The following is a 16,979-nucleotide window of genomic DNA, read 5'->3' on the forward strand; positions in this document are numbered from 1 at the left end:
AGCCAGGCAGGAAGTACAGGTGGAGCCACCAAACTAAGTATGATGGGAAGGAGAAGGGCAAAGTAGAGAGTCACTGGCTAACACAGAGGAACAAGCCATACAGAGCAAAGGTACCAAGACACATGGCTAAACATAGATAAGAATGATGGGTTAATTTAAGTATAAGAATTAGCTAATAACAAGCTTGCGCTATTGGCCAAGCATTTATAATTAATTTAAACCTCTGTGTGTTAATTTGGGAAGCAGCCCAGGTATTTGGAAGCAGTTGGGACAGGAAACAATAAGTCTCCAGAAGTTAAGATAAGATAAGAAATGCTAGATGACCTTGACAGTTTATATAAAAAAGCTGTTTATAAAAACAGCAAAAGCAAATATATGAAGAGCAATGGACATGCTAGTCTTCATCAAAATTAACACTTAAATACAGCGAGAAGAGAGATGACAGAAAGTATTCCTTTCTGCCGTGCTGGAGATTGAACCCAGGGCTCTGAAATGCTCTACCATGGAGCAGGAGTCTCATCTTAGCTCCATCAAAACCTACACATTATTAGTGATTATTATGGAGAATATACAAATAAATCTTTAACTTTGCTGAGGTGGGGGTGCTGGAGATGGCAAGGAACTCAGAAACTCAATAATAAGTGAACAAACCAAATGGGCCGGGTGGTGGTGGCCCACAACCCTTAATGCCCGCACTTGGGAGGCAGAGGCAGGTGGAACTCTGTGAGTCAGAGGCCAGCTTGGTCTACAGAGTGAGTTCCAGGACAACCAAAGCTACACAGAGAAACCCTGTCTCGACAAAACCAAAAATAAAAACAAAAACAAACAAAAACAAAAAAATAAAGAAAAAGAAAACAAACCAAAGACCTTAGCTGATACCTCATCAAAGAGAATACGTATAACTTCTTCCACATTGTAAGACGAAATGTAAATTCGTAACAGTAAGCTGCCATTGCTGATGCACCTGACATTCCAAACAGTGACAATGACAAATGTCAGCAGCGCAGCAGAACAGAGTGGCACTCCAGGCTAGGATGTAAAATGACATGAAAGTCACTTTGGGGGACAATTTGATGACATGTCGAAATCCATATATACTCATCACATGACCCCATGATGATGAGGCCTGGTTTTTTCCCAAAAGATCTAAAAATGCATGTACATACAACCCCCCACAGCTTTGCTCACAATCACCAAAACTTGGAAGCAATCTTCAGGGGATGAATTAATAAACTGCAGTATAACCAGACAATGGAATATTATTCAGCACTAAAATAAAAAAGGTCTTGAACATATGTGAAGGAACACTAACTTTACATTATTACTGAAATCGAGAAGCCAATCTGATAGAGCTGGAGAAATAAATACTTCATTTGGTAAAGTGTTCGGTACCCAAGCATGAGAATCTGAGTTCAGATCCCAACATCAATGTAAAAAACTCTTCCGGCATGGTGGTGTGAGCCTGTAATCTCGGTGTTGAGGATGTGCAGAGGATCCTTGGAGCTCATTAGGTGAATCTCCATAAGTTCCAAACAGTGAGAAACTCTGCATCAAACTCAGGTGAGAACAACACCTAGTTTCAACCTCTGGTCTCTACATGCATCCACACTCACACATGTACATATTCACAAACATGTACACATGAGTAACACACACACACATACACACACACACACACACACACACACAGGGGGTGAGGAGGATGGGGAAGAAAGTCAGTCTAAATTGGACCTATGCTGTATAATTTTCAACTACTTGGCATACCAGAAAAGGAAAATCTATGAATCCAGCAGAAAGATCTCTGGCTGCCAAGGGCAGGTAAGGTGGGATGGACTACTAGCTGACTAGGGAATACAAGGGATTCTCAGCTCGGTGAAAATGCTTTCAAAAGAGCTGTAATGGTAGATACAAGTCATCAGACATTTGCCCCAATCCAGAGACTATACAGCGCCAACAGCAAACTCCAACATAAACTGTGGTTTTGGATGCTCATGATGTGTCAATGTAAGTTCACTGATTGAACCTCTGTCCAAACCTGGCAGGGGATGTACCAACTAACACATCAAAGAAAAGTTTGTAGTAGGGAAGATGTGAGGGAGGAAGTAATACCGTAGACCTTTGATTGACAGAACTTGCAGACAGTGTATTAGGAGAAGCATTCTGGTTGGCCCTCACTGAGGACAGGGAGGGATTCTGTAGGCCTAGTTTCCCAGGAGCAAAGTTTGGAGTAGGGGAGAGATCAAGCTTCAAAGGCCACTGAGTGACCTGCTATCTATGGCCTTGACTGTCAGGGGAGAGTTTGATTTCCACTCCTGTTATCATGGGTTTTGTGCATATTCTAACACAAAGGCTTCAAAACAATGGTGGCATTGATTGCTGACAAGGAACATTCACAGGCAAGCAAATACATTCTGTCTGAAGGAATTTTAGTTTTCCAACGACAACACCACTGGCAGCATTATACTTAACAGATTCCAAAATTTTATACTTGCTGCCATGCGTCTTGATGTTTAGGAAATACAATCCAGAGATTTCTACTCCACTCCTGCTCCACTTCTCCCACGATCATCTCAGTTACCTAGCCATGACAGAGGTAGCCTTTCACACTAACGTCCATACAACCATTCCACCCCTTAACTAAGGAAGAGAAACCTACTGCAGGCAGCAAACTCTAAACACTGCTTCCACTGACATTCCATTAACGATATTTCCCTTTCCCACTCAACAATGCATTAATATTACTGTATATAATTAGCACCGGATATTTAACCCACATTAATATTTTTTAGACGCCAATTAACAAGAGCAACACAAACAGCAGCACTGGGGAGATGCTGTGGTCTGAGTGAGCATGATCCCTGTAATGGTAAAAATAAAACACAGCAGGTCCCTGTGCGGTGGCAGTGGGCAGCGGGTCCTGAGACCATGGCAGGCCACAAAGGCAGCCAGGTCCCAGACGGAGAGCCGCATGATGGGTAAGAGACCTAGACAGGTAGGTACTCAGGCAGAGTGAGGTTGGATTTTTATTTAGTGGGTTAGGGAAGGGAAGGGGAGAAGAAAGCAGAAAGAGAGAGAGAGAGAGGGAGAGAGAGAGAGAGAGAGAGAGAGAGAGAGAGAGAGAGAGAGAGAGAGAAGGAGAACCAGAGGGGGGAAGAAGTGGGAAGAAGGGAGCGAGGCAGATGCTGCCTCTTTGAGAGAAAGAAGGAAAAGAAGGGCTGCAGGCAAGAAGGAAGATCTGCCTGCCTCTGTGGTAGATGGGGGAGGGAGTGGGCAGGTCTTGTCTCTTAAAGAGACAGGACAGACCATTACAGTCCCCATAGGCTCAGACATTTGCTTAGTCACTAGGGAGTGAAACTATTTGTCTTAATTAGGGTTTCTATAGATGTGAAGAAGCACCATGACCATGGCAACTCTTCTAAAGGAAAACATTTAATTGGGGTTTAGTGATTATCACTGTGGTGAGACGTGGCAGTGTGCAGACAGACATAGTGCAGGAGAAGGAGCTGAGTCTAGACTAAAACAAGAGTTCAGCTGGTTAATAGGCAGACCACCGTGTGCTAACCATGCTTCCCGTCTGAGTGACTGGCCCTTACCATCCAAGCCTGTAGGAGGACTCTGTCTCAACAAAACTGCTGATGGGTGCAGTTCTTAGAGCAGATCCCCTCATTTAGAGACGGACGACTGTAATTATTCCAGCAGCTGACCACATCTACTGGTAATCCACAGAGACGCTGGCCTCGAGTGCCGTGATGTAAGCATCAGAGCACCTTGCAGTGATGACACTGGGCAGGGATGCTGAGTGTAGGGGTCAATGGTAGCTTTCTCCTCAATAACCCAAGACTTGATTTGCAGTTGCCAGACTGAGGTGAAGCATCAGTGTGCGTTCCTGGAGTCTTGGGTACCCTGAGGAGGAAGGATATTGAATACGAGGGAAAGACAGGGCTTTCGATGGGGCTCTACTACAGCAGCTGCCTGGGAGGACCTCATCCTGTCTCTCACAGCTCCTATTTGTCTTCTATCACCCAAACTTCCTGACTTCCTTAAGAATTTTTGGTCTTTGTTGCTTCAACATTTTTATTGTTGTTGTTGTTGTTTTTGAGACAGGTTCTCACCCTGTAGCTCAGACTGGCCTAGAACGCATTATATAGCCTATTCTGGCTTCCAACTTTGGATAATCCTCTTGCTTCAGGCTCTCCAGTTCTTGGAATTACGGGAGTGAGTCACCACACAGCGCTCCCTTCAGAAAATATTTAAGTCTGGCAGTACCCAGCTAAACTAAACAGTTTGAAAGTTAATTCTATTGGGTCTGACTTCAGGGAGTTTACAGGCTACCTAAGGAGGTGGGGTGCAGAGGAGGAAGAATCCAAATATGTTTGGGGATAAGGTTTATGGAGCGTGGTGAGAGATCGCTTTCTGGAGGCAAACTCTGTAGGCAGCCTGTCTTTCTGACTGAAACAGGTTTTGCCCGAGTCCACACATGTGGTGGGGAACAGACCACCAGGCACTACCCGTGGGGGTGTGAGCAGCAAGACTTTGTTAGGAAACCCCTGTCCTATCTGCTCCAGAGAAGCATGAGACAGAAGACGAAGAGAGTGAGGCTCAAGACCAGAGCGGGGAGGTGCAGGCACATGCGTAGAAGGGCAGGCATGTTAAACAGCACCTCTGCAGACAGTGCTTCACTGAGCAGAGGAGCTGGAGACCAGCTAGAAGGCCTGGGACGGTCCGAAGAGGGCTGATGGGGTGGGACAGGCTCAGAGAAAAACAGGAAGCAGTGTGACAGCGCTGGGGAATGCGGGAGTGGCTGGGAGCCACTATCATTACCTCTGAGGTGTATAATCATGGACACTGCCTAGCTGGGGGCGGGGGTCTGAGCGTTGTCCAGCCTGGCTGCTTCTGACCCTGCCCTAGACACAATTGAAGACAAAGGACTCACAGTGAGAATTCGTATCAACTAGCTTGCATTTGTTGCTCAGAGTGACTTTGGGAAGGTTCCCCTGCCTCTCCTTGCCTCTATTTTTTTCCTTTCCTCTTCTTTTCTTTTCTTTTCTTTCCTTTTCTTTCCTTTTCTTTTCTTTTCATTTTTTTAACAGTAGCATTGATTTCCTTGAATGCCATCGATATTCAAGATTGAATTTCCCTTAAAACAATTAGATCTCAGCCTTCCTAGTGCTGCGACCCTTTAATACAGTTCCTCATGTGTGATGACTCCCCCAACTATAAAATTATTTTCATTGCTACTTCATAACTGTAATTTTGATAGTTATAATGTAAATATCTACTATGCAGGATATCTGACCTATGATCCCTGAGAAAGGGTCATTCGAACCCCCAAAGGGGTTGCGACCCACATGTTGAGAACCACCGAGGGCTCCTGGTTTTGATACTTTCCAGTACTTACAAATTTTGTATTTATCTTTATCCTCCTTCAGTAGTAGTTGTCAGGGGCAGAAGCGCATCGTGGGCAAGATCCTTCTGAATCTCCATCTTTAAGAGATCTTACCCCCGCAACGGTAGCGAATACTTCACCTGATTGCCTTAACATGTAATTTCTGGAGGTGATTCACAGCAGGTGGGGGACAAGAACTGGAAGTTCAGACGCTGGGCAGAGGCTGCTATGGTTTGCACGTTTGCGGCTTCTCTTAAATTCATGATTTGGAACATAGCTGCCAAAGTAACAGCATTCACGGTGCGTGGTGAAGAGTTGGATACCCTTAATTAAGACTTGAGCGGTTCTTCCTTCCACACTTCCACTCGGTCTGGATGGCCACAGTGCTCATCTTCTTCAGAGGGTGCCATTCATGACTCCATCCTGACAACAGACTGGGTCCTCACCAGCCATCTAAAACCTGTGCCCTGACCTTGGACTTGGCAGCATCCAGAGCTGTGAGAAACAAACATTTCCATCATCATGTCATTTTATCTGTATAGGTCTTTTCTCTGCATGTATGTACATGTATCACACGGATGCACTGCCTACATAAGCCACAAGAGGGTATGGGATCCCCTGGAGCTGTAGTTGCAGATGGCTGTAAGTTGTCCCAGGACTCCAGTCCTAGTCCTCTGGAAGAGCAGCCAGTGCTCTTCATTGCTGAGCTCAGAGAAATAAACGTTTTCCTTGTAAATTACTTAGTGTGAGCCATTTTGTTATAGCAGCACAACTAGCCTAGAGTCCACCAGGAAAGATTCTAAGGACACACTCTGCCTGGCACACCCTGCCCTTGGTGTACCTCACATCTTCTTCACTCCACAAACTGCCATCCTTGTGCTGGCATTAAGTATTATCTGTGAAATGTAGTCATCATTGAACAGCAAACACCAAAGATTATTTTTTTCTAAACTAATCATGGATGATCTCTGGTCAAATAAGGTTGCTGAAACTTTATTTTACAATTTACAAATGCCCAAATCTCTGGATTTTTGTCCTTTGACATTCATTTAGTACTTCCAAGTTTAAGCAAGTGATAATGGCTCTGTGGACCTGGTAATTGCTTCTTTCTGATACTCTGCCAGGAGTTAATTTACATATGTAATTATTAAATCCATTTTAAGGGGGCTTTGGTGTAATGTAAGTTAACTTGTTTTCAATATTGCTAGCATTCAGAAATAAATTCAGAAGGGACCCTACTTGTTTTGTAAATTGCTCAATGTGTCAGACATGTTCAGTAATCTAACGCTAAGAAGAAGAGGTTCCCGTGCCCACTCCACCTCTCCCCTGGAAAATGTCTGAAGTGTGGCAGTGACATTTCTAATTTCTCTTTGAAGGTAGACTTTGGGGAATAGTTTTTGAAAACTAGTCTTCGTGAAACAGATGATGACTCCGTCAGAAACTGTGCTCTACTTTAAAAGCCTGTGGAGCATGCGTAAAGTGTCGATGTCAGCTGCTGGGGACAAATTATATTCAGTGGAAGTTTGAGAAAAACCACAAGGTGCATACGATGGATATAGTCACTGTGATTACTCTCCTTAGGAGCTAGAAAATAACCACTTAGGGAGGCTATGACTGAGAGTAATTGCTGTTTGATGGAGAAAAACTGGGGGAAAATAATTATAAGAGTGAAAAAGATATTTCCGAACCATCTGTCATTTAAAAATAAGAAACAAAAAAGGGAAACATAGTATTCTTTTTTCAGAAAGCCCTGGAAGCCGGCACAAAAGGCAACATTCTGGTGGTGTGCACAGAATAAGGAGGCTGATGTAGGTACGTGATAGCGTTTACAGGACATCTGAGACTGTGGTGTGATGATACCCACACTTGAGGTGGGCATTGCTATTTCTCAGTTGCCTTTATTTGGCATTCCTACATAGCCAAAGGGAAAGAACACATCCAGATGAAATGTCAGTAATTGGAAGCAGGAGACACCAACAGAAAGATACGTCCTCCTATCAGAGTAAAGGTACACAAAAGACGGCACTAAGGGAAGTCAGTCTTTATCACCTGCCATTTCCTACTGTGTTTAATGCGTGTCATCTTGGTGAGGTAGTGAAGGACCAGGCTTCACTCAGATAATATCTGATTGGCAGTCTCTTCTTTGGGGGCAGGCAGGTGGAAGTCGATGGGTAACGACTTCTGAGTTATCCAGGTTTGCCTTACGGAAGATTACATATGGAGGGAAGGAACAGGAGAACTGTCCGGTGTCCTTCAACCATAGAGTCAGTACCAGATAATAAGAGAGGGCTGAGGAGCTGAAAGCAATCCCTGCCTCTGGGTTTCTAGCACTCCATTAATGTTCCTGGTAGCAGTTTCCCTTCCTCTCTGACCTGAGCACTGGGGGCGGGGCGGCTCTGTGAGACTCCTCTTTGATCCAGCCACTGACCCTAGCCTTGGCCTGCCACAGGAACTACTGCTTTTGGGAATCAAAGGAGAGGCCTGGAGAATACATATTCTGTGCGAAGGGTTTGCATGTATGTTGCTTTTACTTTTTTTGAATTTGTATTCCCTTTGTGTTTTTGTTTTTAACCTCCCTGGCATTGCTTGATGTCCTAAGCAGATATTACAGACATCATAGAGCCGTCCCTCTGTCAGGACATCCTCTGAATCTATGTTCCCCTATGTATAGCTTCTAATGAATCCATGGCTTTAGGAATGGGTTAGACAGCTCTTTCAGTCTCCCACCAAAGATGGAAGCTACAAAATCATCCCACACTAGCTCATAGCGGCGTATAATAAATGGTATTGTATTTAGGGGTAGACTCACAGATCACAGGCCTCTGCACTAACAGGAAACAGGACCAAATCTACAAGATGGGAGAGAAAGAGCGAGCGTGCTTTATGTATACATTTATAGTTTAAGAGGCCATACCCAAGTGGGATGGTGTCTTAAATGCTGCTGGCTGAAGGATTTCCTACAGTACTTCCCCTTTTTGTTTAAATAAAAGAGTTCTAAGCCTAATACAAAACTATTTGTAAGAACAAATATCAAGTGTAAAAATTAAAATTACAACCAGCATAAACAATATTAAGCAAGGAACATATGTTTCAATAATCATTCTATCCTAAGTCTTGTATTAGAAATGGCATTGCTAAATCATAAGAGGAAATTAACTACAACTCTCTAATCTTCAACCACATCGAAGGCCTGAGAAGGGAGACAATATTACTTGAGTAAGCAGGAAGGGCAATAAAGCAGCTTTCAAAATGTACGATAAATGCAAAAGTGCCATTTGAAATGTTGAAGCAACCAACTTTGTGTCTAAGGCCTAGAGTAACTGACAGACCATTTTCCGAGGCAGGGGAATTTTCAGAACCATCTTACCCTGTCTTGGCAAGGTTTGGCAGTCTTTTTTCTTGTATCCTGCTTGTCTAGTCTGGACATTGTGCATTTTGTCAGTGGTCAAGGCATGGGCAGTTCATTGCGCAAAGGCCAGTTTTGCCAAGAAGAAAACAAACTCTAAGTGGAATGTCTTCAGACCTCAACATTCTGTCAGGAATAGATCAGTGCTGCCAGGAGCAATCCTGTCTCACATCAACAGAAGCCTAACTTATTTAAATGCCTTATTTTACAGTTCTTTGAAGTGGTTGAAGATTACCTATCTATGCAAAATACAGTCTCTATGTATCTAAAAAACCTGATTAGTTTAACTATGACAAATATGAATGACTGTTGACCTATAATACTCAATACCTAGATAACTTAAAGACTAAGACTTCATATTATAATATTAAACAATCTTTAAACAACTGTACAGAAATTGAGTACAATGACCTCAAAATGTAAACAATGTACAAGTATCTTAATCAGAGGTAGAAATATATAATGCAATATGATAAATTTATCATAAAATTGGATCAATATACAAAATGGCTTAAGCAGAGGTAGAAGCATGCACACAATATGACAAAATAACTTTGCATAGGTTTACAAATAATATAAACAAATATGAGCATATTCAATATAATTTGAATTTGTATCAATATACAAGAATCTATACCAATATAAATTGCCTATAAATAATAGCCCACAAGTATTCACTCTATTACTCACTATTGTTATTAGGATGAGTAAACTCACACTAAACTACCTATTATCTCATCCAATTTTCTTTTTTTTACAAAGAGATCCCTGAGCCTATATAATTTCTACCCCAACCCCCAACCCTGTACCAGTTGTATTCAACTCCTAATTGATGTACCTAACCCTGATGACAAACTTTGTTAGGAAAGAGGACATTGTCTTCTAGAATTACTTTCAGCTGTCATGGGAGTGATGTTCTTTCTAAGGGATCCTGTAAAAGTAAAATGATAGTTAAGTTTCAAGATTACTGTCTGGTATAATTGTAAATAGTCTCTGAACAGATCAATAGGATTTTTCTGAGGTTCCTATTTGAAATTCTGGACAGTACATTATAAGAAGGTGTAGAAAGCAGGTCTGCTTTTCGCCTCACCCAGCTCCTGCACGGCTAGCTTAGTCCCAGAAATAACAACACATAAGTTGTATTCATTTAAATACTGCCTGGCCCATTATCTCTAGAGAATTAGTTACTGACTAACTCTCACATCTTGATTAACCCATTTCTAATAATCTGTATCACACCACGAGGTGTGGCTTACCGGGAAAGATTCAGCATGTCTGACTTGGTGGCTGGCTCCATGGCGTCTGCCTCATTGCCCTCTTCCCAGCATTCTATTCTGTTTACTCCGCCTACCTAATTTTCTGTCCTATCAAAGGGCCAAGGCAGTCTCTTTATTGACCAATGAAAATAACACAATAGACAGATAACCCTCCTCCATCAAGAAGGTGTACCATTTCAGCTAACAAAGTTGAAACCATCTTGAGCAGCTGGTACCCAAAACCAATCTTAAAGTAGTGCTATCAGCATCATGACATCATATCAACCAGGTGGAGTCATTGTTGTGGGGCCCCATCTTCTTCCTGGAAACTTCGAAGATTACTGAAAGAAAATATATTGTTCATTGTGGAAAACTTAAACATTATTTATATAGACATATATTCAAGAAAGATACAATATAGACAAAATAAGTATGGAGAAGAGTAAAATTTTTCCTAAGATCTTTCTTCTTTCTATCCCATATCAGATGGCTCCTGACATAAGACAGAAACTCTGAATTTTTCTTTTAACAACATGCTTGGACTTAGAGAAGGACAATCATTATCCAACTTCAGAGTCAGCTTTGATTTTTAAGTAAGTTTATATTCCTATGGGGCAATAGATATTTATATATATGTACAGAGAATATACATATGAAATTTTACCCTGCAGATAACCTGGTCTCATAAGTCATATTCCTCTTTGTTTGGTGATCCTTTATGGATGGTTATCTTTTCCTCTTTAGGCATCCAAACATCTAGGGTCTCTTAAAAATGGATGCTAAGTAGAAATCTCACACTAGCTCAGAATTGAGTATAATAAAGAGTTATTTATTTAGGGGTAGACTCACAGAGTCATCCACATGAATGGGGAACAGAAACCAAATCCAGCAACCAGAAAAGAGAGGGAATGCAAGCTTTACATCAGCATTTATAGTATAAGAGGACATCCAAAGGGGTGGGTAACTTAAAGGCTACTGGCTGTAGAATTTCCAACAGCAGTCTCTTGACTTTTTTTTTTTAAAAAAAAGGGTAGAATTAATATTTTATCCTCATTTATAATCAGATGGCAGTTGGGGATAGACTCTCCACACTTCATATTTGTTTGAAAATTTAAAAAGTTACAGGTTTTAAACAGCTGCTGGCTGGTTATGTTTCTCAGGGCATAATTACGCAAATTCAGTAATGGAGGCTTCAAGCTTTTCCTTGTTCGCACCAGAGAATTCACCCACCTTTTGACCCTTTTTGTAAAACTGGAAGGTCGACATGCATTTGACTTCACACTTTGCAGCAACGTCCTGGCAGTCATCCACATCTATTTCAAGGAACACCACACTGGAATCCTTTTCAGAGAGGGAGTGGAAGAAAGGCTTGATCATTTTACAAGGTCCACACCACGTGGCCGAGAAGTCCACAAATACGAGCTTGTCTCCCACAGCCTCCAGGGCCTCCTGAAAAGCTTCCTTGCTCTCGATCAGCTTCACCATTTTGGCAGTCGCGGGGGAGGAACCACACGAGTTCCTGTAGAATCCGATGGGAATGGATTCGAGGTGCACGACGGAGCTTGCACAGTCTCTTGACTTTTTAAGGATGAGTATTTTCCTGCAAAGACAAGAACAGAACCCTGACCCAACCCTTATGAGGTTTCTTTACCACCTGTATGATTGTCACCTCTGGGTATGAGGTATCATTTCTCTTTCTCAAAAGGTTTCTCTTTTTCAAACCAAATCTTTATTACTTTTGATGGTATCCATAGCTTTTCTTCTGTTGAAACAAGAGCAAAACCCCTTTCCCAATGTAGCACATCTCCTGGTTTCCATTCTGAGGTCAACACATACTTGAAATACACTGACTGATTTAATTCAGAAGTCTTCTATTATCCAATGTTTCTCTGCAGCCATTGTTCCTTTCTCATTAGCATTAAGAAAATTCAAGGTTAATAAGCATTATGCAATCAATTTCTAGGAATATTTTCCATCCCTTTCTGTTTGTTTAACATGTCCTTTATAGTTAAATTTGATCTTTCTATCAAATTTATCTAGATTCTACTGCCTAATCTGTAGGATTGTTTGGTATACCTATGCTATGCTTTATATTATAATAAGAAAAAACTGTTTCATTTTCTTAGATACATATACTGGACCATTGTCAGTCTTTATTTGTGCAGGTATTCCCATGATGGCCATAACTTCTAATAAATGTGTGTTTACTGAATCTGCCTTTTCTGAACTCAAGGCAGTTGCCCATTGAAAACCTGAATACATGTCAATGCTGCTGTGTACATATTTTAACTCTTCAAATTCTGTAAAGTGGAACACATCCATCTGCCAGACTTCATTCCTTTGAGTACCCTTTGGGTTACTCCCTGAAGGTAACAGTATTTTGATTATAGAAAGAGCAAGTAGAACATCTCTTTATAATCTCCTTAGCTTGTTGCCATGTAATAGAAAACTCTTTCTTTAAACCTTTGCTAGCAACATGATGTTTCTTATGAAATTCTGAGGCCTTCAGCACATTTCCAACCAATAATCAGTCAATTTCTGCATTACCTTGACCTAGAGGACCTGGTAGATCCATATGGGATTGGATGAGTGTTATGTATATGGGACAAAGCCGATTCTTGATTATGTCTTGAGCCTGAATGCATAATGAAGCTAATTCTGTATTATCTGGTATAAATTCAATTGTTTCAACATGCAAGACAACTCTGCATATTGTGAATCAGTAACTATATTGAGAGTTTTTTAAATCCCATAGTACCATGAAAATAGCATGTATTTCTGCCTTTTAGACAGAATTATAAGGGCTTACATCTTATAATTAAGTAATGTTCCACCTTATTTAAATCTTCTGACTTGTAACCTGCATTCCTGACTTATTTGCATCAGTATAAAATGTACATCCTCCAGTTATTGGTGCATCACATACAATTCAGGGAAGAATCCAAGTATTTCTATTTATAAGGTTAATTCTATCACTTTTGGGATAATTACTATTAATCTCTCCTTTAAAAATTGCATAAGTTCTTTGTCATGGTTCATTGGTTTCCCATAATTTTTTATAATTTCGTAAGTAGTGAAAGGCACTACAATTTCTGTTGGGTCTATACCTGCTAGTTGACAAAGTCTCAATTTTCCTTTTATAATTAATTCAGAGATTTTTTCCACATAAATTTTTAATTATTTACTTGGTTTATGTGGTAAAAAAGACTCAGACTAAGATAATCTCTTTTCTCTTCATTAAAATTCCTATAAGGGAAATCCTGGAAGCCAATATGACTAGAATGCAATTAAGATTTGGATCTACTCTATCCACATGTGCCTCCTGTAATTTCTCTTCAACCACAGTTAATTCTTTCTCAACTTCAACTGTTAATTCCCTGGGACTATTTAAGTCTTTGTCACCATCTAAGGTTTTGTTTAAATGAATTATCAGATCAGGTTTTATCCCAACAGCTAGTCATAGACTGGAAATGTCTCCTAACAATCTTTGAAAGTCATTAAGAGTCTGCAAACGGTCTCTCTTAATTTGTGCCTTTGTGTTCTAATTTTCTGTAAACCTATTTTATAACCTAAGTAATTGATAGAATCTCATATCTGTATTTTTTCAGGAGCAATTTGTAATCCCCATTTATGCAAAACTTCTTTACTTCTTCAAACATTCTTTCTAAAGTATCTGCATTTGAATCAGATAACAAAATGAAAATTATAGATTTAGGAAATTGTTTACATATCATTTCCAATGGCTGACTGACAAAGTATTGGCACAGGGTGGGGATATTGAGCATTTCCTGTAGGAGGACAGTCCACTGGTATCTCCTAGTAGGCTGAGAATTATTATAAGTAGGCACTGTGAAGGCAAATTTTTCTGTTTTTTTCTTGTAAAGGTATAGTGAAGAAAAAATATTTTAAATCAATAACTATAAGAGGTCATCCTTTTGGTAATAGAAAAGGCAGAGGAATTCCAGATTGTAAAGGGCCAATAGGTTGGATTACTTTGTTACTCTTAGATCTGTCACCATTCTCCATTTTCCACATTTCTTTTTAACAAATACAGGATAATTCCAAGGGCTGGTCTATTCTCCAATATGGTGAGCATCTAGCTGCTCCTGTACCAGTTGTTCTAAAGCCTGAAGTTTGTCTTCTGTTAAAGGCTATTGTTTATCTCATATTGGTTTATCAGTTAACCATTTTAAAGACAGGGCCATTAATACCTCTGAAGGCTTGCTAGTTGCTTTGTGTTCTTGTATAGTCTGAATGGCTAGTGACCTTTGTTTATTATGCCTTATAATATCCTTCCCAGAAACATGAGTTTTTGGGACTACAGAAATGTTAATCTGGGTATTCCATTGCTGCAACAAGTCATGACCCCACACATTCACTGTAATATTAGCTACATAAAGCTTCAGCCTACCTTTCTGTCTGTCTGGCCCCATGCATTCAACCCATATCATGCTTTGTTTCACTTGAGATAGAGTTTCAATTCCTAGGAATTAAACATCTGCCTCTTGATGAGGCCATTTTGGATGCCAAGATTCTGGAGTAATGATACTTCTATATCTGTGTCTAGTAATCCCTCAATTACAATGTTATTTATATGCACTCTTAGCTTTGGTTCTTGATCATTTATAGAAGTCTGCCAAAATATATCTTTCCTATTTCCTACTGGAGTTTTTGATTCATCCTCCATGTCTATTCCGTCATCCAGAACAGTGTGGGTTTTTTTTCAGTATGCACTGGATTATTTAATTTTCCTGGTGAGACGTGTTCTCCATAGTGACTGGGAATGATTGGACCAAGTTTGACATGGGGGCCTGTGAGAGGCCCCCCCATGGAGTTTCCCAATTGTAATGGGTTGACTTGTCTGACTTTCATTGATCTACATTTATTGGTCCAATGCCACCTTTGCCAGACATCCTACATATTACAGAAGGTTGAGACTGTCTATTCTTGCCATTTCCAGAGGAGACATTATACCTAGGAATTCCTTCTGTACAATCCCTTTTCAGATGTCTTATCCCACCACAATTAAAACATTTGTTTCCTTATAACTTTGGAAATTGCTTCTCCTATCCAAGCCTCAGTATTATTATCACGTGTCTCAATGTTCATTGTATTCAGGATCCATTCATCCACTGGTGCTGATCTAACCTTTAAAGGCCCAAGTATCTTTTCGCATTCTAAGTTGGCATTTTCAAAAGCCACAGTTTCAATAAGTACACATCTAGCTTCTGGGTCTGTTACTCTAACTTGTACAGCCTTAGTTAATCTTTGTAAAAAGTCACTAAAGGGTTCTCTCTGTCCCTGTTTAACCTTGATACACAATCAAATTCTCTTTCCTTGTTCCTGAATCCTGTCCCAAACATTTAAAGCTCCATAGGGACAAAATGTGTTTGTCATAGAGGGTCTGGTCCTGAGGATTGAAGCAATGGCCCTTGCCAAGAATTTGATCTTGGGAAGCCTCAAATCCTTTTGCTTTTCCCTGTTGTTCTAAAATTTTTGCCTTTTCTTGCCAATAGCATTTCCACAGCAGCTGGGGTCCATTTTCTAGGACCACTGAGATTAATTGAAGCCAATCGTGTGGGTAGCCTTATTGCTTGAAGTCCACATTTTCACCATGTTTCTAACAAATAATGAATTCAGGTCAAAAAATACAATTGCTTGCTTAATTTCTTTTAGATCCCTCATATCTATAGATTGCCATGTATATTTGTTGACTACCTTAGGGTATTTGTGCCAGAAGGCTTCTTGGAGGATAATACTGGATAGGCAGTTAAAACTCTGGGTAAGTCCTGGACTCTGGCACATACTGATGAAGCTAAATTCTGTCCTTGTACTTTTCTCCCTGCTTATCAGTTTTGATAATTTCCTCAATCTTTTCAAATCTCTTTACTACTTCCTTTTGTAAAGTCTGAATCTCCTGTACAGTGTTCCATTCTAATGTCCTCATTGATGATTCCAAGGTATGAAATTTGTCCAATAACAATAACATCTCATCCTTGGACATGCTTTTCATAGCATGCATATTGCTTTCCTGAAGAGACACTTACCTGCTAACCTATCATAACTTTTCAACAGATTCCAATTGTTAAATTCAATAGCACAAATTCTTTCAGATAACGTCTAAGTATCCTTTGACATTGGTTGGATTTTATCTGTCAAATCAATGTTAACCTTTTCAATAGTATTAATTTTTTCAACAAGCTGTTCATTATTAGTCTCTAAAGACTGTATCATTTCTAAAAGTGCCTCATTCTTGGATCTGTTGTCAAACCATTTTCCTAATGATATAATAGGGAAAACAACTGGCTTTTTGGGATCCTGGCCTGTTTAGATGCTCACCTTCCTGGACCTGGAGGGAGGGGGAAGGAACTTGAACTTCCCACAGGGCAGGAAACCCTGACTGCTCTTGGGAATGGTGAGGGAGGAGGAGAGGGAGTGGGGGGAGAGTGGGGGGAGCGGGAGGGTATTGGGAGGAGGGGAGGAAGTGGAAAGAGTGTTTTCGACTTGAATAAACAAGTCTAATGGAAAAAAAATTAAACTGTGATTACATCATCCCCCTCCATTCCTCCATTCACACACTCCCACTTCCCCCTCTTGCTCCCTCTCAAACATATGGCCTCTAATTATTGTTTCACATATAATGCATAAATATATAAAGAGAACTTGCTGAGTCCAAAAAAAACAAAAAACAAAAAACAAACAAAACAAAACAAAAAAATAATATGGAAAACAAAACTAATTCCCCAAATCAAATAAATGGATGTATAAGAAAAATCACATAAGCCTTGCAGAATACCGTCCATAGTATAAGCAAAAAGGTTATTAAATTCCTGAATGGTAATATTGTCTTCTATTGTATAACTTTTCTCAGGCTTCTTATTAACTTACATTAACCCATAATTCTTGTCTGCATTAGCCACATGGCTTGGTA

The 16,979-nt window shown here is 40.3% G+C and overlaps 1 long non-coding RNA gene and 1 pseudogene across 1 annotated transcript in view; one reads left to right on the top strand and one right to left on the bottom strand.

The window, feature by feature from the left end:
• LOC125416146 (uncharacterized) overlaps positions 1-16,979 on the top strand; it is a 28,939-nt gene that overhangs the window by 7,546 nt on the left and 4,414 nt on the right. The window contains exons 2-3 of the long non-coding RNA XR_007236796.3: positions 7,131-7,198; positions 10,535-10,641. This is a non-coding gene — a long non-coding RNA (uncharacterized LOC125416146). The remainder of the gene's footprint in view (positions 1-7,130; positions 7,199-10,534; positions 10,642-16,979) is intronic.
• LOC125416145 (thioredoxin pseudogene) lies at positions 11,080-11,622 on the bottom strand (annotated as a pseudogene).

The sequence above is a fragment of the Myodes glareolus genome, chromosome 1 (assembly GCF_982192425.1).
Source record: "Myodes glareolus chromosome 1, mMyoGla1.1, whole genome shotgun sequence".
In the NCBI taxonomy this organism is placed as follows: Eukaryota; Metazoa; Chordata; class Mammalia; order Rodentia; family Cricetidae; genus Myodes; species Myodes glareolus.